Here is a 26,054-nt window from a genome sequence, read left to right as displayed (position 1 = left end):
CAAATTGAGAATCGTGATTTTTTTTTTTGTTAAATCGAGATCACGATTCTCCCACGATTATGACCAGACAAGTAAATAAAGTAAAATTTACTAGAGGTTCTGACAAAACGCTATATAAAGTCGGAGCTTGATGATGTTGTGAATGAGAGCGTAATCATGGGAGTCGTCGTCTTCGCAGCCACAGCCAATGGAAAGCAATCTGACGGGAACTCAAGAGGTAAAGTCCATAACGTTACGGGATATTTTAGGTTCCAGTTTCTATTATGCTTGTACACCGCATTCAGCAACTGACGCTCTTTTCGTTTTGTTGTTTATTTTACGATTAAAGTAACGTTTAACATCCACCTCCTTCACATTATTTTATTTCATTCTCATAAAACAGCCGCAAGTGCTAATCTACTCATACAGGTCACTTTATTTGACAAATTAAAATTATAATCATATTACCAGCAATATAAGCTGGATGCCTTGTGTTGCTAAATGCCATGAAATTAATTAAAAAATATATTGGATGGCAGAGAAAATGCTGTATTACTGTTAATACAAAAACACTTGACATGTTCAAACACTTTACAGACTGTAAATTGACAGAACAAGAGATTCAAACACTACACTATATAACAATGATTAGCTGTCTGATAAAAGTATTTAAATAGTTGCTCACATGTTTTATAAAACATAATATATTAAAGTGTCTTTGGTGCTTCCGTGGTTTCTATGGATGTAAAAATGGAAATCGAGGGTATGTGACGTCACTGACACGGGCCGTTACACTGGTTAAAATATCTGATTTCTCTAGATTTAAACATTGTTGGAAACATTTGAGATCATTTAAGTACACAAGTCAACAAAATGTACAACAATGTTAAAATGGTCTTTGGGTATTTTTTTTTTTAAACTTACATATTGTACCTTTAATTGAGCAGTGTATTTAAAAATTGTTTAATTTGAATCATTTATTTAAAAAAAAAGATTTTAATGAATGAATAATAGATGAATCAGCGTTTTAGAACGAAACTCTTGAATGATTAAATGATGATGCAATACAATCGGTATTTGAAGCTTCAAGTTAATTTCAGGTGATTTGCTCTATTCTGATCGCTATTCACTACCGTAGACATAATTGTTTATATTCAAACTATAAACTTTTATCCCAGGACTTCTGTGATAATTTCAATTATTGTAACAGAAATAATGATACTTTGTGCTTAAAACACTTGTGATGCCATTTCATACGTACATGTCAAATGCTCTCTCTAGCTCAGAGACAGCGAAGCAGATTTGAATGTTCCGCTGTGATTTTGTCAAAGGTTTAATAGACAGGCGAATTGTCATTTAGAAATAAGATCATACGGGTGTTGGAATCGAGATGGTGATCTTTTAATGGTTAATCGTGCAGCTCTACATTCCAGTATTTCAAATTTCAACCAATTACACATTTACTAAGCTCAGTTCACTTTCCATTCATATAATAACTGGACTTAAATCTTTGTTTGATCCACTTCAGTTTCACTTGAATTGAAGAAGTTAGGGCTGAATTTACACTAAATGTAATTTTATTTGAATATTAGATCTAATATGACATTGATCAACAACAACAGGTCTTAATAATAACAATAATAATAATAAGCTGTAATTTGACCCACTTCAAATGAACTTGCCCTGGCTGTATATTAGATATATTAGATTTGATATATCGATGTTACAGTTCGAATAATAAGTAGAATATGTATTATTATTATGCAGTAATTTTTGGATCCACTTCAGTTACTCCTCTTGAATATCACATTAATGCAATATGCTGCTATTAAATAATAGACCAAATGTAATATTAATGGACAGTTAAACGCTTCAGCATATAATTTCAAATGGCTGAAGTCAGCAAATTGCATGTTGTTAACTTCTAAGTCCTTTTTTAGGTTTAGGCAACCATACATGTGCATGCACATATATCTGCCCAGTCATGAATTCGTTGAAACTACATGCAGTCACAATGAGAACACACACATCACAGATACTTAAAGGGTTAGTTCACCCAAAAATGAAAATTCTGTCAGTATTTACACACCCTCATGTTGTTCCAAACCTCTATGTGTTTATTTGTTCTGCTGAACTCAAAGGAAGATATTTGGAAGAATGTTTTAATCAAACAGATCTCATTCCCCATTGACTAGCATAGTATGTATTTTTCCTGCTATGGTAGTCAATGGGGAATGAGATCTGTTTGATTAAAACATTCTTCCAAATATCTTCCTTTGTGTATAGCAGAACAAATAAACACATAGAGGTTTGGAACAACTTGAGGGTGAATAAATACTGACAGAATTTTCATTTTTGGGTGAACTAACCCTTTAACTTACAGTATGTATAATGTGGGTAAGAATACAATGTTTCTTTAAAAGCAGATGAATGGAGCTTGTAAAGAAACAGAAGAGATGTAGGAATGGATGAAGAATGACTCTCAAGCAGGAGCCTTTCAGACTCAGAATAGCCACAACATTCTGGCAGAGCCTGAAATAAAGCATGAAATCTGAGCTCAGAGAAACACTCACTAAACAACACATACACAACAAAATCTATTCAGACACGGTGCAAGAGGAGGACGAGGAGGCACAAGTTACTGGGTCGCCGCTCTCTTTCTCTGCGATGGACCCTGCATGACCATGACCATCTCAGGACGGCTCCATTCTGCAGCAGAGAGGAGCGAGACAGCAAGTGCAAGAGATGAGCTGAGGTAGAACAAAAAGGAAAGGAGGGAGGGAGAAAAAAAAAACAACAACGAGAAAGAAAACAGAACAAGAACAAGGGACAGAGACTGGTTATGATTGGAGGAGGAGGGTGAGAAAAAGCAAGAGAGAGAACAATAGCGAACAGCCCAGACACGCAGACATGTGCCAAGCATGTGTGTACATGTGCAGACATCCAAAAGCTTTTCGCAGTAACACTCGCTGCATTATCTGAGCACAAGCGTACTGACACATGATTCAGTGCCAAACCTGGACGAACTCACAGTCCAGGACTTAAAAAAAAAAAGGCAAAGATATCTGGGGTCTGATGTCTTAAAGAAAAATCTGAATTATCACAATCATTCTAGAAGGAGAATACTGTTTTTGTGTTTCGTGAGCAAATCACTTTCTAAGTTTTCTTCCACTAAACCATTTAAAATTTTGTAACAAAGAGGGTGTGGCCTTATCTGTGCATTAAAGTGCACAATTTAATTTCATACTGCAATTATTTTGTTAAGTATCGTTAAGCAATGACATGCAAAATAAACATTTAAAATGTTACATCTCAAGAGCTTATGAAATGGGAATAATATCCCGTGATCAACAGGTTGTGCACAAACTAATTCATTCATTTCATGGTCCAATCAATTTCTGATGAATAAAATAAAAATCAAGCTTTATTCTACTTTTCCCCTTGTTAGGGTTAGGGTTACATTAGAGAAATAAAATGGATTGCATGTGCATTTTCTTTTTGAATTCACATTTCAGATTATACTACCCTTTAAACATATGCTTTCTTTTTTTTACAGAAATTAACATTTTAATTCAGTGAGGATGTATTAAATTGATACAAAGTTATAGTAAGGACATAATGTTACAAAAGTATTCTCTCACACAGAAATGCTGTTCTTTTGAACTCAAAATATTTTTATCACGGTTTCTACATTGAAGATAAATGTTTCTTGAGCACCAAATCAGCATATTAGAATGATTTCTGAAGGATCATGTGACACTGAAGACTGAAGTAATGATGCTGAAAACTATGGAAGCTTGTTTCCGTCACTGAATAAAAAATTTTTTAAAAAATAATTGCGACCTTTTCTCTCACAATTTTTACGTGTTATAAAGTCAGAATTGCAAGATATAGTCAGAATTGCGTGTTATAAAGCCAGAATTGCGAGATATAACGTCAGAATTGCGTGATATAATGTCAGAATTGCGAAATAGTCAGAATTGTGCGATATAAAGTCAGAATTGCGCGATATAAAGTCAGAATTGCGTGATATAAAGTCAGAATTGTGTGATATAAAGTCAGAATTGCGAGATAGTCGCAATTCTGAGAAAAAAGACAGAAGTGTGACTTTTGACTTTTTCTGACACAATTTTGACTTTTTCTCACAATTTTGAGTTTACATCTTGAAATTCTGACTTTATAACAGATAATTGCTAGTTTATATGTCGAAATTCTGACATCTTTTCTCAGAATTGTGAGTTATAAACTCACAATTGTGACTTATCAGGCCAATTCTAAGGGGAACTTTTTTCCCCTCAGAATAGTTTAAATCTCACAATTCTGACTTTGTATCACGCAATTGCGACTTTATATCTCGCAATTGTGACTTTATATCTTGCAATTCCGACTTTATATCTCGCAATTGCGAAAATAAAGTCAGTAAAGTGAGAAATAAAGTCAGAACAGCGAGAAGTAAACTCGCAATTGTGAGAAAAAAAGTCAAAATTGTGAGATAAAAAGTCGCAATTACTTTTTATATTTTTCATTCTATGGCGGAAACAAGCTTCCATAGAAAACTTTGCCATCACAGGAATAAAGAAAAAACATTTGCAAATAAGTCCAAACATAAACCATTTTAATTTACATTTGACTTAATATATTAACGTTTTGTAATTTTACTGTTTTATTGTATTTTTACTAAATAATATGTCCATCATTAATATACATTTACTATAGAATAGTAAGCTTCTCTAAAACCAAAAAAATGCAGCAAATATGAACACCATATTACAAGCCACGTGTGCTTGAAGAATAAGCAGTAGAGGCAGATCAGAGTGCTTTCCTTCACTGTGTGTGAAGCACACTATGCATTTATATTTATTGAATTAAAATCACAGCCTTTTGAGGTCCAATAATACCATATCACACCAGGCCATATCGCGAATTTCGATTTTAATCCGATTAATTGTGCAGCCCTAATGTGTAAGTGGTGTTGCTTATGGGTTCACCACAGGCCCGTTTTGTAATTCATAACAATAAATCTGTTAATCCATCTGTGTTACTGTAACAGACCACCAGATAATAAGATTCCTGCTGTGCAATACCAACACATTACGTGTCTTTAAGTACTAGATTAAGGAGGAGACAGAGAAAGCATTTGAAAGTTCGCCTTCCCTCTCCTTCAAGAAACTTGGCACATGCACCGGGTACCAACCAGGTAGAGTAAAAACTGCAGAGTTCGGGAAAATTGCAACAAACGCTGCAGAATCACCTCCGCAGGAGAGAGAGATGTGGGGGGGACGAGCAAGCATGGAGGTACAAAAAAATGTATTTAAACACCATACTATACAAATTCACTCATCAATCTTCGACAGAGGGGCTTTCATCAGCCTGACGGGGAGAAAGAAGCATGAAAGGAACACAAAAGTGAGGGAGAAAAGTAGAATATAGAGGAACGGGGGGTAGAAGGGTAACATGTGCCTGGTCATCTAGTCCAGTCCGCTCTTTCAAGCACATAAAAATCACAGAGCTCGTAGAGTAAATGGAAAAAGCAGAGGGTGGGCCTCATTTTCCTCATAAAAAAGCCCATTTAAAGAGCACAGCTCCACTTTGAAAAACATCCATGGATTTTTTTAACCCAGAAGGAAGGGAGAAAAGAGAAAGAAAGAAAGAAAGAAAGAAAGAGAGAGAAACTTGTGCAGCCTAAAACCCAACTGCATTTCTCGTTTTTTTTCCATCCGTGTTTTTCTTTTTTCTTTCTTGAACTCATGTTGACTGCTCTACACGCTTGAACAACTTATTCATTCCAGACTGTGACTGTGTCGATTCCTTTTTCCAGCCTCCGCTCTTTCTCCCTCCCTCTCCCTCTCTCTCCGAGTAAACAGAGGAAGAGCGTAGGCTCCATTCCAAACTAGTCCTGGGCGTTCCTGCGCAGCTCCGGCAGGGTCAAAAGTTTACAGTGGTTTTAATTTCACCTTTCTTCAGCCAATAGCAGCACAGCACCTGAACTCTGACCTCTACAAAGAGATTCTACTGGCAGGAGGAGCGCTGCTCTCCTTCGCTCTCCAGTCTCCCCCTGCTCTCTTTTACTCCGTTTCTTTCTCACCGCTCGGATTTGTTTTGAAATCGGTAGAACGTGGGATTTCAAACAATGTTAAAAGCAGGACGACTCAGAGGAGCTAATGTGAAGGTTTTAGTGCTGATGCTGAAGATAAATTAATGCTGTAAAAATGAATTTGCTGCAGCTAAGGTGAAAACTTGTGCCATTTTCAACGTATATTATAAATGTTTCAGGAGGAAACAACTAAAAATGAATCAAGATACATCTAGATGTTGACTATAATCATTTCAAAATCATAATTCACCTTTTTTATGTTATTTCTACCCAGTGATATTTATTAAGTGATATTTTCTAGAACAGTCAAATTAAGGATTTTTAATGGTTAGCTTGCTTAAAGCAATTAATAAAACAAAAGTAGCTATATAACTGTACACTGTAAAAAACATCGTAAAAATATCGTAATTTTTACAGTAAAAGAAAAAAAATGCTGCAGTAAAAAAACCTGTTATGGTTAAGTTTCCTTACAATGTATGCGTTGAATAACTGTAATAGATCTAACTTTACATTTAATGTAATTTTACAGGAAAATAATATTACAGTAACAGTACAGTACAATACTGTATAATGCAATTTTGGAAGTGAAAAAGAACAACTCATTGTATAATTTTCAATGAAAAAAAATGTAAATTGACATTCCCAGAATTTCCTGAGTGACACTTCACATTTGATGTTTTTTTCGTCTTAGTTTTCTCTTATCAGTTATGTACATTAGGGTTTTATGTTACATCTAATGTTGTCAACTAAATGCTTATTGCATTACTTTAGTGTCATATGTGTTACCTTGAATGACACTGTACACATTCTATATATTAGTATTTAGTAGGGGTGTAACGGTACACAAAAATCACGGTTCGGTACGTACCTCGGTTTTAAAGTCACGGTTCGGTACGTTTTCGATACAGCAAAAAGAAAGAAATGCAAGAGAAATTTCCTATTTGTTTAAAGAAAAAATATTTTTAAATAAGTGTGAGTTTTCCTAGATCTTGAAACTTTCAGGTTTATAAATGGGGGTTATCTTTGAAGGGTGAACAAATAATGTTTTGGTCATCACATTAAAAATAACATTTAAATATATATTTATTTATATAATATTTGAATTTTGAAGTGCTGGTAAAAGATGTGTGAAGTACTTGAACGCATTTCACCATTCCAGCCAAACTGGTTTCAGTTAGTGTTACTATATTAAATCCATGGTGAATGTTGCTGGTCTGTGGACGTAAAGTTCATTCACGGCACAATGTTTCTCCTGGTTTCCATGACAGCGCTGTTTGATCTAATAGAGATCTGCGGTTAATAACGGAGAAATGTGAATGCATCTCACTAGATCTCGCAGCGATGTTATTACCCGAGTGGCGAATTCAAATGTTTTCTTTACCGCATCTCTTAGCGCGGTGTAGTAACAGTGTCGCTTGGTCGAGATCGGCTCGCGCTGCACAGATGTTGCTGGTCCGAACTGATAAACGATCCGTGAAGCACATTTATAGCGCAGTTTCGTTCTGCATTCATTACGCTTGCCATTTGATGTTGCGCAACGTTGTGTTGGCCGCGTCAGCACGAATTTTGCCGGTAGGAAAAATGGTCCAAGCAATCGTTCGGTTTGTATGCGTACCGAACCGGAAGCTTCGAACCGAAACGGTTCAATACGAATACATGTACCGTTACACCCCTAGTATTTAGCATCTCAGCTTCCTTCATCATGTGACGTTCTCATCACCAGTTGTTTTTGGTGTACTTCAAGGTTAGCATATTACAATTATATCAGGTAATGAGATTAGTTTTTTTTTTTTTTACTGTTAATCTAAATGAAATCTGCAAAACCTTTTACAGTACATTTTCTGGCAACCACAGCTTTCACCAATTTTTTTTACAGTGTAGATAATGAGGACAGAAAAAATAAAAAGACTTTATAACCTTTAAAAGGGCTGAGATGATGCTTTTTTTAAATTGATGTCAATGGCAAAACTCAAATGTCAAACCAAACAAACAGTAATTTGGTGAAATTAATCTGTTACTTATCTGTCTACCAGTTTTGGACAGTTTTTGTCCCATTTGCATATGTCTTGGTAATATTTAATAATATTAAAATAATTAAATTCGATATTATATTAAATAAATAAAAAAGTAATTAATTATGAAAAAATAAATAATTATTGAAACAAGTAAAAAATTGCTGAAATTGTTTAAATGATCAAATGATCTTTTTGCGTAGATGTTTGATGTAATTTGATGAATTTTGGGGTGTTTTCATGCCTTTCATTTTGTACAACAAACAACGTTGACACTTTAATATAAAATGAAGGTAGTGAAACAAAACTGGACTGGCTTAAGACAGACCATCCCAGTGACTTTGTCTCACTTAAACAGCTGGTTCTCCTAGACTTAGAGAATAAACTGAATACTTTTTTCTCCTCCATCATCCTCATTCACAAATCAAATTATGCAGTTTTCATAGTAAAGGGAGCTAAGTGCCCCATGCCGACCTCTCAGCCTGTGACCCCTTCTGTTCTCCAGGTTCCCTTTCCTCTCCCTCACCACATGCTGCCCCAACACGGCCTAAACGGCAGCTCGACGTAGGCTAACACTATTAAAAGCGTGTTTAAATGACTTATGAGCACTGAGACAACAGAGCGGCCGAATGGCCCGAGCACCCAGGGAGCACGAGAGAAAGCCCAAAGGATGGGGAACGCTCCAATATTGAAGAGAAAAATCAACTAATCGAGTTTGAACTGCCAATACGTTCGATGAAGCCCAGTTGGGTTCAAAAGGCTTCTCTGCATATTTCAAGGTTACACTCTTTGTCACCTTGGCAGAAAACCGTTGACTGACGGGCAACTCCCGCAGTTATTTCATAAAAACGAATTGAGCTTCACACAAAGAACGGTCTGAAACCAGTCGAATGGCAAAAGCTACACAAAAAGTTTGATCATCATTTCCAAAAGACACGGAAATCAGTAAATAAACAGTTGTTCTCAAAAAGACGGGTGTGTGACAGAAAACTTACCTCAGAATGCATATGAAATTGGTGCAGGCGTCTTTTTCACAGTCATCAATGTCAACTAGGTGAAATTCTCCAACATATCAGTGCAAAACCACAGTTATGCAGTGACCTTCCTAACCTGAATTTCATCAAAACAAAACTAAATCTATAAATAAACCTGGAAACTTCCTGTAACAGTATATTCTACATAGACTTGCTAAAGCAAAGCGTCAGCTAGCTCTCAACGCTCTAAAGAGCAGAATGAACAGGGTTAAAGGCCAGTTGCTTTTGTTAGCTTGTTCTTTTCTTAAAGATAACCCCTGACCTGTTCTGGGGTCAGCAGTGCTCTGTCCTCACTGCTGATGGTGTCTGACTGGGTGCTGAGTGAGAGATCGGTCACTACGCACTGAACCTGAACACTGTTTGGTCAGATGCTGATTGGAGACAAGCACAGGTGATGAGTCAAACTGTCAGAAAGCATTGTGACACTTTCCTTAGGCAAAAAAAAGGCACATCGGCTTTTAACGTCTTCCGATTTCTAAGCATCTGACAGAACATCAATCACTGTGGATCAATTCAATCTATAGGGAAGATATTGGTACATTCAATCAATCAGAGTGATTCTTGCATTAAAATCCTGTTCAAGGGACGGTTCACTTAATGAAAATTCGATCATTTACTCCCCCTCATGTCATTCCAAACCTTTATGACTGACTTACTAAAGAAAGCACAAACAAAAGAAAATTTTCAATGTTTTTTCCCTGAATGTTGTGTCCATGTTGCGTTGGACAATGTCAATGTTGTTTGGACAATATATAGCCTATATTTTTGTGTTCTGCAGATGTTCATTCAATGGAGAATTGTCCCTTAAAGTTATATTATTTTAGGTTTATTAGCATATTAGTCACTAACACCAAACCATGAATCTTTTCTAATGCATCGGAATGTCGATGAGAGGAGACTTTTTACGTAGAATCCAATGTAACATTGTGATTAAAGTCAAAGCACTGTTATTTTAGCATTATTCATACCTTATAGTATTTATTATAGTATTTATTCATACTTATTCATAATTTTGATAGTTTCAGTTTTCTTTTTAGCCATTTTGTTTAGCCATTTCATTAGTTTATATATATATATATATATACACACTATATACATATATACACTATATACATACATAATTTATTTATTTTGGCTGTCGATTTAGCATGTTAATGATTTGTGTAAAAATAAAGCAAATTAAGTGATTTAACACATTTAAAGGGGTAATTTCTTCTCTTATTTTCACTTTGTTGTCGCATGTTTTCTCATCGAGCTCCCCCGGCCTACAGTCACAAAAAAAACTCACTTGCGGCACCTCCTCATGCTTTTTACCGCTGCTTTGCTCATATGCATTTGTTATTATCAGAGCCGGACAACTTTATAGTATGGAAGTATGTCTACCGAGTGGTTAATACATCACACAAAGTATCATACAATTATGTTGAATTGCCATAAAGCAGTTTGTGTTTCTCGCTCGTTCTCGCTTCTCACGAGACGTCTATTTCTAACTTGCCAGAACGTTAGTCCCCATGTTGCAAGGTTGGTTTTCCACCTGGGGACACTGGGGGGAGCGGGGAAAGTCACCATTCTCTCTAGAACAGGTTATTAAACCATTCAAATGATTTCTAAACGGTTTTATTAAGTTGAAATAGTTGCCAAATGCGCCTTTAATGTAGCTGCCATGCCCCACTCATTCATCTTTGGAACACAAATGAAGATCTTTTTGATGAAATCTGAGAAATCTCCATTGACAGCTACGCAACTACCACTTTGATGCTTCAGAACTTTCATAAGAGATCATAAAACCAATGTATGAATTAATCCGTTTAGTCCATTTTACTGAAGAAACACAATCACTTTATATGATAAATTGAGTTTACGCTTTTATCCACACAATTGATCAGCGAACATAAACAGAAGCTCAACTGAATCTGCTTGACACGCAAGAACAAACCTCTTGCTGAAGCTCAAATGTGCTGTGTAACACGAACGAATCTCATTAGTTCATGCATATCAAGCGAACATACTTCCGTTTACCACAACTGATGTGCGAGTTTATTAATGTTTATATGTGAATATAAGTGTAAATTCAATCTGTTCATCATATAAACCATGAGTTCAAAGTTCAAACCATGTTTAAACCATGACTCGCGACTTTGTAGCGTTCCAGGCCAGTCACGGCAAACTACCTGAACGCTATATACATACTTACTGTTTCAGACACATAATATTGTAATACATTATTGTGTGTATTATCATTATTATTATTACCTTATTATAAATTTGACTGCAACGTTACATTGTCCCAAAGTGTATTCTCACCGTGTACCGCCAGCAGAAACCATAGGCAGAAAAAGTGCATTCGTAGGGACTAGAGCCCGACCGATAAAGGATTTTGAAGGCCGATACCGATACAAATATTTGTTGATTTTAAAATCCGATATATCGATATATCGGCCAATATTTTTGTAATTTTTTTTTAATTTCAGAAACGCGCATTTCCCTAACATTAGTTATTTGTAGTTATTTATGAGTTTTAACTAAAATAATATGATATGATCATTTTAAAAAGAAACTAGTTTCTTTTATTGTCACAACAGAACAGAAGAACATCAAAACTTATTAAAGTTCTGGATCAGCGGGTTGCAGCATGTGTGGCACGTTATACACGAGTGTTGCCAACAGGGACATATAGAGTGCTCTCTGGTGGAAAAACTATACAACTCCAACACTCATGACATGGTTGAAGCTTGTTTCGTCCATTTTTATTTTATTTTTGAGATATTCATTTATTGGCCATTATAACTGCCGATACTAATAGTTTGGAAAATGCCTAATATCGGCCGATAATATCGGCCTGCCGATAAATCGGTCTGGCTCTAGTAGGGACTGCCATTGTCGTTTTGTATAGTTTCGCTAACTAAGTGACGTCAGAGCTCGTAACTGGGAGTACATCGATCTAGTACGAGTTCACGGTTGGGAAGTCACGGGTTTGACTGACGCTCCAGTGCAATTTCATGGGTACAAGGTTGTAAAAAGACGAGTTACAGGTTGCCTGGAATGCGGCATTAGCATTGCCTGTGTGACTAAGCGCTAATCGAAACTCAACATTGCTAAATGCGTCATAGCATGTCACATGTGTGCTAACTGCTAGGCTGTAACAGCTAGGCTCCGAAACAAACATATTACAAAAGTCAACCTCCTATCATATCAAATGTTGTACAAGCAGTCGCAACATGCTCCTTTGAGACACTTCCTGCAAAATGTTTACCATTCGTCATCAACTTCAGTGTCTGTACTCCATGCTAAAGACAAAAAGATTGGATTAGTCCACCCACTGAAATGCCTCTGAAAAAAATGACAAATGTCAAGATGTGAAATGAATGCAATAGATCATCCAAACAGTGTCAACCTGTATTTTTGGCATCAGGGTTTTGTACAAAGTTTCGTCATTTGCAACCACAAAGAGTGAAAGGTAAAGCAGCTCACGCCAATATGGTATGATATACAGGACCATGGCAGTCATACATAACTCAAGTTTAATTAAAATTTAGTTATGACAAAAGGCCAATGCAAGCTGCTCTATTAATAGCGCATTGGATAGATGGACCTCCTGAATGGAAGAGGACGCCCATCATCTTTTCCACAGCGAGGAGAGCTGTCCCCGCCCACGACTGGCCTCGTCACCTTGACAACAGGCCATAAACACGAGTGAAGCCATGGTGACAGGCAGACCGACAGCAGAGAGACCAGGATGTAATCTGCTTTACCACACGGTTTTGGACTCTATCCAGTAGAATGAAATGCATGTCCAACCGAAAGCCATAAGACCCTCCTACATCCCGTAGTAGCATAAATATCTAAAACCAGAATCTTAATACAGACTGACATCGATACCGATTCTAAAAGCGCCAATATATTCAATGCAAATACGCATTTTAGCCAAATTGGTCGGACTGTGGTGTCCGTTCCGTCTGTCATGCTCTTTGATGAGTGGCATGTGTGTCTCAGGTGTGTGACCGGTCCCGACAGCACAGGACGGCTGCGACAGTGGCTAATTAAAACATAAATTATGTGATTAAAGGGACAGACCGTTGCTTTCCCCACCTGGTGCCATCTTTTTTTGTCGAGGCAGACGCATGAGGTGCATCTGCTCTGCTGCAAAGCTGCGAACACACAGCATACCTGTTTTTATCACAAGCTTGTATTCTACCTTTGATTTAATCACTGCAATGCTAAAATCCTATTCCGCATTGTCCCTTCAACATCATCAGATTATCGGCCTGAGACAGAGAGATTATGACGCTCCTCAGGAACAAAGAAAGATGAAGCCTAAAGGGAAATACAGTGAGCAAAAGAGGGGTGCATTAACCTTGGATGCAAATAAGCCTCGCGGTATGAAGGTAGACATAAAAAAAATAGTCTACTTTACAATGGTGTTGCATAACATGGCTCATTCTGTAATGTTTATAATGTATAATTGTATTATTTATAACCGACAACTAATCATCACAGATCTAACCTTTTGTTTGACTAAATTATCAGAAAATATTAGGGCTGCCCCCGACTAAAGATTTTTCTAACCCACTAGTAGTCATTCATTTAAGCCAATAGTGACTAATCCAAGTTTATATTAATTTAATTACTTAAATATATATTGGGGGAGGGGGGTCATAATATATAGCATAATCCACGTTTGCATGCATAAAGCTTGCAGCAAAGCACCGGAAAAAGTAATGATTATGATTATGTCCTGAAATATGTGTGGTAGTCAATGGCGAGAGACTACTTATCTTTTTATTCCGTCTGAACTGTGCCTCGCCCTGAATTACACATATGATGTTTGTCAATTTAAAAAATAATTCTGAAAGTCAAAAACGTCGCAGTTTGTCATAAAACATAAGAGTAACGTTTAGTTTTATGTGAAAATCGCTCAATGAACTACATCTCCCGTGAAGCGAAACAACGAGCAAGATCCGCTGCTTGTGTGTGTGCAGTCTGGTACAAAACACTCAGACATGACGGCGTAACGTTACGATTATAACGTAAGACTACAGAAACAATGACAGACGTTAGCTTCAGTAAAGTTAGCCAGTCTTTGTAATTACGTATTTTCACAGTCTTATACCCCAACAGTTTTACATCAAACTGCGACTTTCTTGACTTTAAAATGTATCTTTTAAATTGACAAACATCATATGTGTAATTCAGGGCACAAATCAAACGAGATCAAAATATTTGTTGTCTCTTGCCATTGACAACCATACAATATTTTTCAGAAAAAAGGTCCCATGGTGGTGGACCGGAAGGGGAGGGACTTAGGCTCCCTATTGCAAGCACCATATGGAGTCTCCAGAATAACCCCGCCATTTTTAAATAGTTTGGCCAGAGATAGTTACTAAACTTACTACTATTATTATGGCAACTCGGAAGAATACGGCGTGGTCAAACGAGGAGGTGTAGACTTTCCTTTGTTTGGTTGCCGAAGAGAGGATCCAGTGAGAGCTTGACGACCGGGTACTATTTGTGGCAGTACTGTCTGCAATGGAAAACAGAGCGAAAAGCGAGTCGAGTCGAGTCGAGCTGGTACTGGTAATGGAAAAGCGCCATTAAGGGAACATGGCAGCTCATCCAGATAAAAGTTCTTGGTTTAAACATGTTCTTGTGAAGCATAAAATTAGACATTTTGAATAGTGAGAGACTGATAAATCGGTCTATATTTAGCTATTTTAAAGAAATATTTTACCCCAAAAATTTAAAATCATTTACTGACTCTGTAGAACACAAAAGAAAGTCAGACACCATTGACCCCACTGACTTTCATTGTATTGACAAAAATAATTTTTTTATCTCTAAACTGGCACATTGTGATTGGTCAAGTGACAATGAATGGAGCTTGGCATCAAACCTGAAAACTTGATGCACAATTTAGAAAACAGGAAAAAGCACTTTCAACATTCGTCAAAATATCTTCTTTTGTGTCTCACAGTAAAATAAAAAAATGCATACAGGTTTGGAACAACATGAGGGCTAGTAAACAATGACAGCATACTCATTTTGCGTTGAACTAATCCTTTAATTGTAGAGTAAATATTCAAGATTAATTCAGTTCGGCTGTAGTTTGTAACTCCAGCAATACAGTGGAGTTTTGCAAGTGTGGAATTCTGACTAACTCTCCACAAACCTTTCGTCAAATTGGGGGCTGGGGATGCTGGCAAAATGAAAACAAGGTGGCCGCTAAGCAGTTGAGAAGTTCATCCAAAGTTGACTTTCTCTCTTTCCATCGTCTTCTCTCTCTCTCCCCCTCTCCTTCCTTTAGGCTCAACTGCCGAAGAACGCATCTGGTAACATTTACCTCGTGACTTAAAACTTTTCTCTACTATTATACAACAGGGCCCTAAACACAACACAAACACACACCAAGTCTTGCTAACTTTTTACAATGGTAACAAGACCAGACCAGGGCTTTACCCTCCCGTGGGCTCATTCAGGTGAGCCCGTTTTACGAGCATTCTTCAGCAAAGGGTGAGAAAGCCAAAAAACGAGAGAGAGAAAAAAAGGAGTGTGCACTTTTCACTCTTTAAACCTCATTAGCCATCCACCCCCCACCCCCTTTTTTATCTGCTTTTGACAGCAAAAACAGGAAAACAATGACGGATCATGGAGAAATCAGAAACTGGGCTGGGAAATTCATCAAATTAAGTACGGCAGCAATGAGTAAATTAAAAAAACCGAACACTATATTTCCTCCTCAAGCCCTTTCACCCTCTCAAGAGAAAGTCTTCATGCACAGAACGTGTTTGCATACATTTCCAAGTTTCACTTTCAGACACCTACAGTACTGCAGAGAGCTTCCTTCCGCGTATGTGTGCATATCGAGCACACGCCGTCGCCAGGCACATCCAGCTCGACGTCACCGCCCGAACGACCTTGAGCCAGTCGTGCAGGAGTGTCGTCATGGCAACACAGCTTTACACAAGCAGCCACAGCTGGATGCAACTTACAAATTCCTCTTAAATTCGACTTGTGCTATAGGACACTGAGGGGAGCTGTAAAATGTATCCGGAGCGCACGACGACACTCGCTTGCAGATGCCATGCAGAGACTCTTAATTATGACTCATAAGTTTCCAAATGATTCACACAGAAATTTTGACATATGACAAACAAACCTTCACAGTTGAGCTCTTGAGCTGTGCCTAAAGAGTGAAGGGAGAAAGTTCACAAAATGTTGTTTATTAACGGAGTAAAAAGACTTAACTGAGGACTAACTTTACTTGTATGCTTGTTTCTCTAGTTAGCAAACTGGAAACTTTACAACGGCCTACAAATTATCATACATTATGCCGTGAGCTCCAAATTCAGAAGAGTTACGTATGAAAATGTTTTCGTGGAGGATCGTTGAGGTAAATCATTAATATCGTGAAGGTTCCAAGCCGTTCATCACAAGATGTGAGTCAACCTCGCCACGCATATTAAAAGTTTACAGGGCTAAAATAACCCGCCTGCACCAACACCTTTAACAACTCAGAGCAAAAAGCCATCGCAAGTAACCGGTATCACATTTCAATTAGTGCAACAATCAAGCTATTGTTTCAACCCACTGCCACCAACACAAGCGCCTAGGAGCAACACTATACACCCCCCACCCCCCCCACCATGAATCTTACATTTGAAACAAACACACAGATACTTGATATAAACTGGACCATTTTCCCTGCTCTGAAAATAACCGTCAGCCACAACCACACTTTTTTCCTTCTTTCATTTTCACGTAGCGCTCAGAGAACGGCAGCGTTTCAGCTTCTTCGTGTGTCGAGGACTGAAAAATGCTAAATGAGCTAGGCCGATCAGATAAGTGTCAGAAAGGTGACGGGAAGCACATTAGTCATTCTGCTGTTTCGTTAGACACAACCTCGTGTGATCCAAGAGGAAAGCCACAAAATAGGCTATATGTGCAAAAACTCACATCTATAATAGATTAGACATTATGGAATAGTTCAACAAAGAATGAAAATAACCTCCATATTTAATTTCTGTCTTCAGTTGAACTTTGCATGAATATTCTTCTAGTCACTCTTTTCCATGTTAATGGGGACTAGGGCTGTAAAGCTCCAAAATTACAATCTTACAAATATATTTATAATTAACATGTTTCATAGACTTTTGAAGACTTTTGCACGACTGAATCGACTGCTATGCGTTCAAATAACTGACCAACGTTGTCGCAGTTAACTAAAACTATTAAAGCAACACCAAGTAACTTTTCCTCTGCGGTCGCCCTACAGGTTGGAAGCGGAATTGTCCATTACCGCTGTCGTAAATAATTTTGTGTATATAGCAGCCTACTGTCGCACGCACTCTTTCCAACACCAGCTTTGGAATGAGCGTCCACAGGGTAAGAGTATGTTGCATGATTTCATGAAAGTCTGATGTATTGTGACATCAGAAACGAAGAAAAACAATATAATGACTATTGTAACGCTTGACGTAAAGCAAGTCAAATTTGTAGTTTTTTCTTATGTTGTATTAGAACTATATATGCGACCCGATCTGGCAATCTTGCATAGAGTTAGGTCTGAAACGATTAGTCGACAATAAAAAAATTGTCGACAAATAGCATTGTCGAGTAGTCGTTTGATCTCACTTGACCAAATGTAAGGGCGTGCGATATGATGTGGCACTAGAGTGTAATGCAGCCCTTTACAAATGCTATTGCGGTACTAAAATCTGAAAACTTAAAGAGAATGACCTGTTTAGTTGGCTCAAAGTTCATTAAAACAACTATTTCAAAAGCTGAAGTAATTTTCTTTTTTATATTATAGTAAGAATATGTTTAACTAAGGGTTTTAACTAATTGAAAAAGCTGAATAATCATTCCAAACTTACTGATTAGCCGGCAAAATAATTGGCGATTAGTCGATTAATCGCTCGAATAACTGATTGCCAGAATAATCTTTATTGCAGCCCTAGTGGTGGTTATAGCAGATTGTAGGACCGCAAAGCAAATCCAGAAGTGCCAAGTTTCACCCTGTTATGACTTGATGGACCACTGAAACAATTTTGGTAAAAAAAAAATCTTACTTAATGAAATTTAGAAATTTACTGAAATAAAATAAGCTGAAGAGGTAATAAATTAACTCAAATTTAAAAAAAAGCTAGGCTAAATATATTTTTTTTTTTTAAAATGCAAAAAAAGTCATAACATTATTAAAAATCTAAAACTAAAAGCTAAATTACAAACATCTAAATAAATACCATAACAGCACATAAATAATGATAAAATAACTGACTCAATGGTTAAAGTTTATGACCAATGAAAATCAACTTAAATTTTGGTCTGTTTTTTTCATAACACAATGCATGAAATAACGTGCACAAGTCATATGGTCAACTTTTATGATACTTTTTGCTTTTATGGTGCTTTTGCCTCAAGTTCGTTTGATTCAGTCACATTACATTGAAAATATGTAGGCACATCATTTTGGGGGGGAGGGTTGGGTTAACTATTCCTTGACCCACAACAATAAAATCAAAATAAGAAAAAGATGTTCAAATCAAAACTCAGATGGTCCTTCAAATATCATGGGAAAACTTTCGCACAAGGATTTTTTTTCTTCCCCAGAGAGAGTCCCAGTTAATGAGTTATAGAGCCAGAGCTAACAAATGGACGAGGACAGAGAATCTATGCATCCTTTAATTCTTAACCCCATCTGCAGTCAAAGCGTTCAACACAAGATTGATTCATAGTTAATGCAGCCTGACGCTCGGCGTGTGAGAGAGAGGGAGCTGCGGAGAAAGGAACAGATAAAGGGGGAAGGAGGGGGGGGCGGCCTGCGACTAGTGTGAGGAAGAGTTCAGAGGGTCTTTTCCCACACGCAGTCAGGGCATCCGTGGGTCCCGTAGCGTGTGAGCACCAACATACACCGCTGAGCATAATGCATGTTCTGTTCTCATGCATCCATGGAAATGTTTCTAAAATACACACTCATATTAAACTATTTTTAAGCTGTGAATAAGTGCACTAGTAGAGGCTAAAAAGGCTGCAGACCCAGTTTTCAAATTTAATAACATTAATTATCAGGAAGATTTCCTATTACACTGCGGATGCAATAAAAGCAAATCAGTTATGGTTCTAACAGTATGTTATTAAAAAGTGCAAGCATGCTTTCTACCTGTATCATCAGGGTGCAAATAATAACCAAAAGTATATTTCAAAGTGTCAACATGTCAACATGAGTGCATTTCAGGTAAACATTGGTCCTATACAAATGTGGTTCTGTGATGTTTCTATAAATGGGCAGTGAGTGAATATTTTTGAAATGTGGGATGTGGGCAAAGTCTCCTAGCTCACAAACTGCAGCATTTGGATCGCTACAAAATGTGAATTGCTTTGAATTCAGAAAAACATCAAACTTTCCAGTAGTGCTGCAGTGCACTGAATACCTCAGGCTAAATCATAGCAATTAACATTTCAACTGCAAAGAATGGGAGTGTTAAAAATAGTGTCCAAAGACTCTGATAAGAATCGTTCACGTTTCTACGTTCACAATGTACACGTTCCATGTCTGATCACTGGAGTTTGAGACACAGCCATAATTCAAGCGTCTAGTACAGTAGGTAGGTACAACCTACACCACACTTTGTCACCATAAATACGCAAAAAAAAATAAAAAATAAAAATACAAAATCTAAAAGATAAGAGTTATCCTGCTGACTTGTGCATCACTAAAGTGGTCAACTGATTTGAATTGTATTAACCCTTGAACTGTTTTGTCAACTGATTACAGCTCAGTTAGGAAAGTAAAAGCATAAAAACACAGTAAATAATGCCTAGCTTTGATTTGTTCATTGCTGACCTATGATAATTTATCTCCACCCTCAGTGTCATTAACCAGGAAACCATCTTGTTGTTTGGGTTATTTGAACTTCATGTTGAACTTAGAGCAAAAGCAACAAAACATCCTCATAACATAACACCACATCACATAATACATCTGAACAGATCGTTTGAGTTCAATAAGTTTTTCATGAAAAATCAGAAAGAAAAAAAGTTGGAAGAATTTATCAAAATATGAATTTGAGATAGTGACAGATAAAGGGTTAAGAACATGTTATGCTTAAGCAAACCAACTTCAGCTCGTGTGAGTAAACTATCAGGTGATCCACAAACTGGTAAACAAACGTCCTGCTGATCAAAGATTTTAAAAGGAACAAAATCTATTGATTGTGGTAATAATCTCAAAATGATATAAAGCAAAAACGGCAATAGTACAGTCAATTAAACAAACTTAATTATTTTGAGTTGTGGTTCATCTCAAAAGACTCAGACTAGATTCAAACCTGTTCAAAATGTTCACCAACTTAGGAAAACTGCGTTAAAATGCGTCGATTACTGACAAAATGTTATTATGGACGCAGTAGAATACAAAAATCCACATACGGATCTTGTTATGAAAAGTAAACAAACATGCTGGAGAATGTTGTATCTGGCAACACTGTGTTACTACGATTATTGTCTCAAAGGCAGAATAACTAGGTGGCAAGATCCTCACCGTGGACAAGAATGTACTTCTGAATAACCGGCATCACGTAACATTGTTTCACGAACACAACAATTGGTTAAACGTCTCCATTTACGATCGCGATGAAGTGTTTCGGTTAACTTACCGGTGTAAATGTATCCCGTGAAACACTCCAGTTTCTTTAAGCCACTTCTACGCATCCGCCATCTTCAGCATTAGCTATGTTTGTTTAAATGGGAAACACTCCCAAAGCTTAAAGAAGCCTGCCTGAACCATGCGCGCGGGGAGTTATGGGTAATGTAGTTCTGCCATCCGGGCGCTCACCGCATTCCACCCAGCGCTAAAGAGAAAAGAAACTACAAATACATGAACCCCCGCAGATCGAAAACTAGACATCCAGTAGGAGATGGGCAGTAGTAGCAATATCGTAAAAAAAAAATACAGTGCATTTATTTTTAGCTCATCCAAGTACCACATAGAGATAACAGTCACTTATAATTAATGAGTAGGCTGACGTAGCTTACGCCATTATTTACATTTTTGAGTGTGATTAAATCGCTGTCTTCACGAGAGATCGAATTATTTGTTCGCTTCACACCTTTTTATTAATTGTCTGTCAGATCAAATCACTTTATTTTCACTACTACATGTACATAAATCTCGTGTTGTCCACCAACATTGCAGTCCCGTACAGTGACTGTAAAAGACAATGTAGAGCTACACACAATATTGGCCAGCTCATTTCACAGTTTTAGTTTTATTTCACACATTTAGAGGCTACTATACACATAATACACAAGTATACTGTATACATTATGCATACAGACGATCTACAAACAGTTGCTTGAAGTTTCAAATAAGTCGCAGAATGCATCATGCATACAAAGTTAAATTTGCCAGCAAATGTGAAAAAAAAACCTACCCTAGATGTTATAAAGTATACAATTTTGCCTCCACATTTAAATATTTTTTTTCCACTTTCGGTGGCAAATTGTATTTTGTATTACAAACATAAAGTAGGCTATTTCATATATAGACATGACATTATGCATTGATTTTATGATGCACTGTAAGCCATTTTTCACAATTTCACAATTGATGATGCTTTGATCCAGGTGGCATAGCCTATAGGCTACACTGAGTTTTTATGTGGTTAAAAATAAATGTTCTTGTACAGGTAAAAAAATGTAATTGAAAATCAATTTTAAGTGTGCAAATATTGTCAAATAATTTTTAAAAAAAGTTCATTTCTGATGGTTTTGCATGTGCACAATAAACAAACTGTATATAAATGACAAAGCAAACATTGATAGCTACTGTAAACTAGGCATGTAGTTCTATGATAAACAATAATCTCACAGTCTATATATATATATATATATATATATACTGTATATATATGTATATATATACATATATATAAAGGCATTTTAGGGATGCACTCGTACTCTTGTGGTCTGCAGAGGTTGTAAGTGCTCTGCCCTCTTAAGACCAGACATGGAAGATAGCAACGAACCCGTCTCCATGGTGATCTCTGAGGCATACCAGTGTAGAATTTCAACTGTTGGAGGAGACAGTGCTAAAGAGGGAGGGATGGAAAAAGAGAGGGGAGGTAGGAACGGTGGGTGGGTGGGAGGGAGGGGGAGGGGAGAATGAGAGAGAGTCAGACTCGTCAGACTGAGAAAGAGAGAGAGAGAGAGAGAGAGAGAGAGAGAGAGAGAGAGAGAGAGAGAGAGAGAGAGAGAGAGAGAGAGAGTAGTAATTAGCTCATAGCTTGCTGTTTCCTGTCATGACAGTTCCCTGCTATATAACCTCTGGTCTCATCTGGCCAAAAAAACTTAGACGTGAAGCTGAAGCATCAAGCAATTTAGCTGCGAAAAAAAATTAAAAATAATCAGATTTTATTTGTTGAATAAAATAAATGCAGCGTGTTAAAGCGGAGTGGTATTTTTTTATTCTTAATTTTAAATATCGATGAATTATAACACTATGCGAGATGTAAAATTTCAGTTATGAGCTTCTTCACGTTTGACCACAAGACTGAGAGAGCCCCAATAACATTCTTGAGAAGCCCAGAAAGAGGCCCATAGACCTGTTGTTGTTCCCTCCCCCAATTCACAGCACAATCTGACTTCCCCCTTCCGAGAGTGTGAGATGGTTTACCCCCCAACCCCCTCAATCTGCCTGTCCCCTTTGAAAGGACAGGAGATAGCATTTTAAAAGGACAGGAGATTAGCCCCCAATCATCTGCATCTATAGATTCTCTACCTGCAAACATGCAGTCATGAACCTCTCTTTCTTTCACCCATCCTCTCTCCAGATGAAGTGCTTTAAAGATTTATTAGGGTTAAATCACCTCTTTAGGAGTGTAAAAATGAGCATTGAGTATGAAATTGAAAGTGCAATAATTACATCTGTTTAATACTAGGTTAGGAAATTGTATCACTGGGGTTAAAGCTCCTTGAGGCAATCAAGTGTTTGATAAAAGAGATAAATTAAATGCTATATTACTTATAGATCTCTCTGGAGATCTTCCAGGCTGTCAGTATTTTTGTTAAATACATATACAGCATATTTATATATACAGTGTGGTTTTTTTTATATCTAAACTGTGTTTTAAAGCTGTGACTCATCTCAAAGGGATACTGTAAATATGGATCTGAATGAAATCAGTGTGCCTATGTAAAAACTCTCCATATCATCAATATTTCTTTGGCTTGAGATCTTCCACGCTGTGTGAGTGTGTGTCTGTGTCAGTATGTGTTTTGATTTATTAATGCAGCAGGGAGTCTCAGACAGCTGTCCTCAGCATAATGACAAGATGACGAGCAGAAAGCTGAATAGCCTCCTCTAGTGGACAGCCTGTGATATGACCTTAACTTGCAGGCCTCTGACCTCAATGAACGTTTTCAGTCGAAGAATCGTGTAAGTAGGCCTATTTAAATTATATTTGTTTGTAATTTTATTACAAAGGGCTCTTGATTCTGTTAAATATGTAGGTATTCAAATCTTGTCTGTGATTTGCAATGGAACTATTGGTGACATATCTGGTATTCTGTTCTCACACAAGTCATTTGACTGTGTTTGAATTTTAAAAACTCAACATGTGACCGATATTTGACAGTCATGGGTTGAATGACATGTAAATAGACATTGGTTCCATTTTTGGGAGTGGTGTATATACCACCAGAGATATGGGACCTTGCCAGATTAAATTCAGGTTCCCTGGCCCTGCTGATGATGAGTTAGCTTTTGGTGTGATGAATAAGTTCACGTAATGTAATTTTTAATGTCATGGAAAAAAAAAAACCTACTAACCTATTATTGTTAATTGACAGATTTGACTGGACCCAAGGTATGTCTAGAAACAAAGATGTTACCAAATATTCAAGTTTGGAGAGGATAAATGTAAAAACTTACAGGGATAGTTTACACAATTTGTTCCAAACCTTCAGTGGGATAAGATATTTTGATAAATGTTGCAAATTAAACCGTTTTGGTGACCCTTAATTGACTTCCATTGTATGAACAAAAAAAATCTTCTTTTATGTTCCACAGAAGAAAGAAATTCATACAGGTTTGGAATGATATGAGGGTGATGATGACAGAATTGGACTGTCCCTTTAAGAGTTAGTCATTGAACAAACCATGTTGATTTACCATTGATTTGAATATTAGGCCATAATATAAGTGACACCTCATTTCCTTACAGCTTTGTCTAACTGGGCTAGTAAGGGCCACCCAGAACACCCTAGCAAGAGGATAATGCACTAAAGTTACTCAGAACACCTTGGCAAGAAAATATACCAATAAATAAATAAAATTAAGCAAATTTTCAAACCCTAACCCTACAATGGAGCATCTAGTGATGTTTATTACTTCTAGATTATAAACCAAGTGTGTGTTTTTTGTTTCTTTTTAGATAATAAGACGAGAAGTGTGGTTTTTCAAGGAGACAACAGGTGTGGGTGTGTTGTTCTGGCAGATGACTCACTCAAAGGTGCTTCAGAACCTGTCTAACTAGAGTCCTAGAGTCTAACTAGTTTTAGATAAGCTGCCCACACCCTCTCAGGTCTGTCGGAAACAAACATATGCTCATGACATCTTGGTGATGAGTTAAAGCTGAAAAACACTACACAAATTTTCAAATCTAAACAGATTTAGAGATCATATTCTTGCCAAGTTATGATTGTTAAAACTGGGTATCGTACACCATTGATCTGATGATCACACACTACTTTTGGTAGTCTTTCCAAACACAACAAACTTGTGTGGATACATGCGTCTTGCTGCTAGGAGACGAAAGGTAAAAAAGCTAAGATCGGCTCAAAATATCAAACAAGTTTGATATCCTGTGACTGGATGGAATCTAGGATATAAAAACATACAAATAATTCATTAATCAGTGTGTCCATAATATGGTATTTCTGTTAAATCGGTCAACTTTAAACTGCAGAATGGCTCTTTCACCAACTAGCATCAACTTTTCCAGACTGTAAAACATGTGTGGTGTATTCCAGCCTTAAAGTCACCGTGAAATCAAAACCTACCTATTTTTCTTATGGAATATACCTATTTTTTAAATATTTTTTTCCTATGTTTTTGGCGCGAGGGCGGAACAACCTGTCACTCACATGACATCACAGCTATAGCAAACTACAACCATCCATATTAATCAATATTCAATGGAGAAAAATCAAATCCCTCCCTACTTTTTGTCTTGTTCAAGAAGCTGTTTTACTCAGTTATGCATCACAATAGAGAGAAAAAAAGAATATAGCAACTTCCATTTCATGCTTACTTTAAATCTCTCTCACAATAGTTTGATTAACGATCACAACTCTCCTCAAAATTGAGCCCAGAATAATAATTTGTACCGCTAGATTATTGTAAGACATAAAAAATTACTTGTGTTAGAGTACTTCAAGAAACAACAACAACCCGTGTTGTGATTTTGTAGAATGAATGTGGTAAGATTTAGTGAATGATTTAGAGGTAATGTAGTGAATGATTAACAAAATCGAGTGAACTTCTCTAACTACATATGAATCTAAATATATGTATTAAGGCTAAATAACATGGATAAACTTGACATTCATCATTTAAGTTCGATTTTTTTTTTCTCTCAATGGAAAGTTCAGGACTCAAGGCCTTGTGAGGTAACACTGATTTCACTTTAATAACTATTTGTTTGAATTAAGTGTAAAACATCTTTAACAAGAGGTTGACTGTGTGAGGTTGAGTAATTTAGCTCAGTTTTAGCTATCCAGATCAAGGCCTAGCTCCTCTTTTAGTCCACAATCCTGCCACAGCCTGTCTGTACTGAACAAAAGACATTTACTCAGGAAACGTGTTAGCCAATCAGCTGCTGCCTTTCATCCTGCCTCTGAAAACCAGCCAATCAGGGAACTCCTCTCATCGCTGTTATC

The 26,054-nt window shown here is 37.0% G+C and overlaps 1 protein-coding gene across 1 annotated transcript in view; it reads right to left on the bottom strand.

Annotated features, from left to right (window-relative positions):
• ncoa3 (nuclear receptor coactivator 3) overlaps positions 1–20,903 on the bottom strand; it is a 46,981-nt gene extending 26,078 nt beyond the window's left edge. The window contains exon 1 of the mRNA XM_039673566.2: positions 20,771–20,903. The gene's annotated coding sequence lies outside the window, so the exon portion shown is untranslated. The remainder of the gene's footprint in view (positions 1–20,770) is intronic.
• Between the last annotated feature and the right edge of the window lie 5,151 nt (positions 20,904–26,054).

The sequence above is a fragment of the Pimephales promelas genome, chromosome 21, assembly GCF_988280905.1.
Source record: "Pimephales promelas chromosome 21, fPimPro1.hap1.1, whole genome shotgun sequence".
Classification (NCBI taxonomy): domain Eukaryota; kingdom Metazoa; phylum Chordata; class Actinopteri; order Cypriniformes; family Leuciscidae; genus Pimephales; species Pimephales promelas.
The sequence above is the reverse complement of the archived record's forward strand: the minus strand, read 5'-3'. Positions and strand labels throughout refer to the sequence as shown.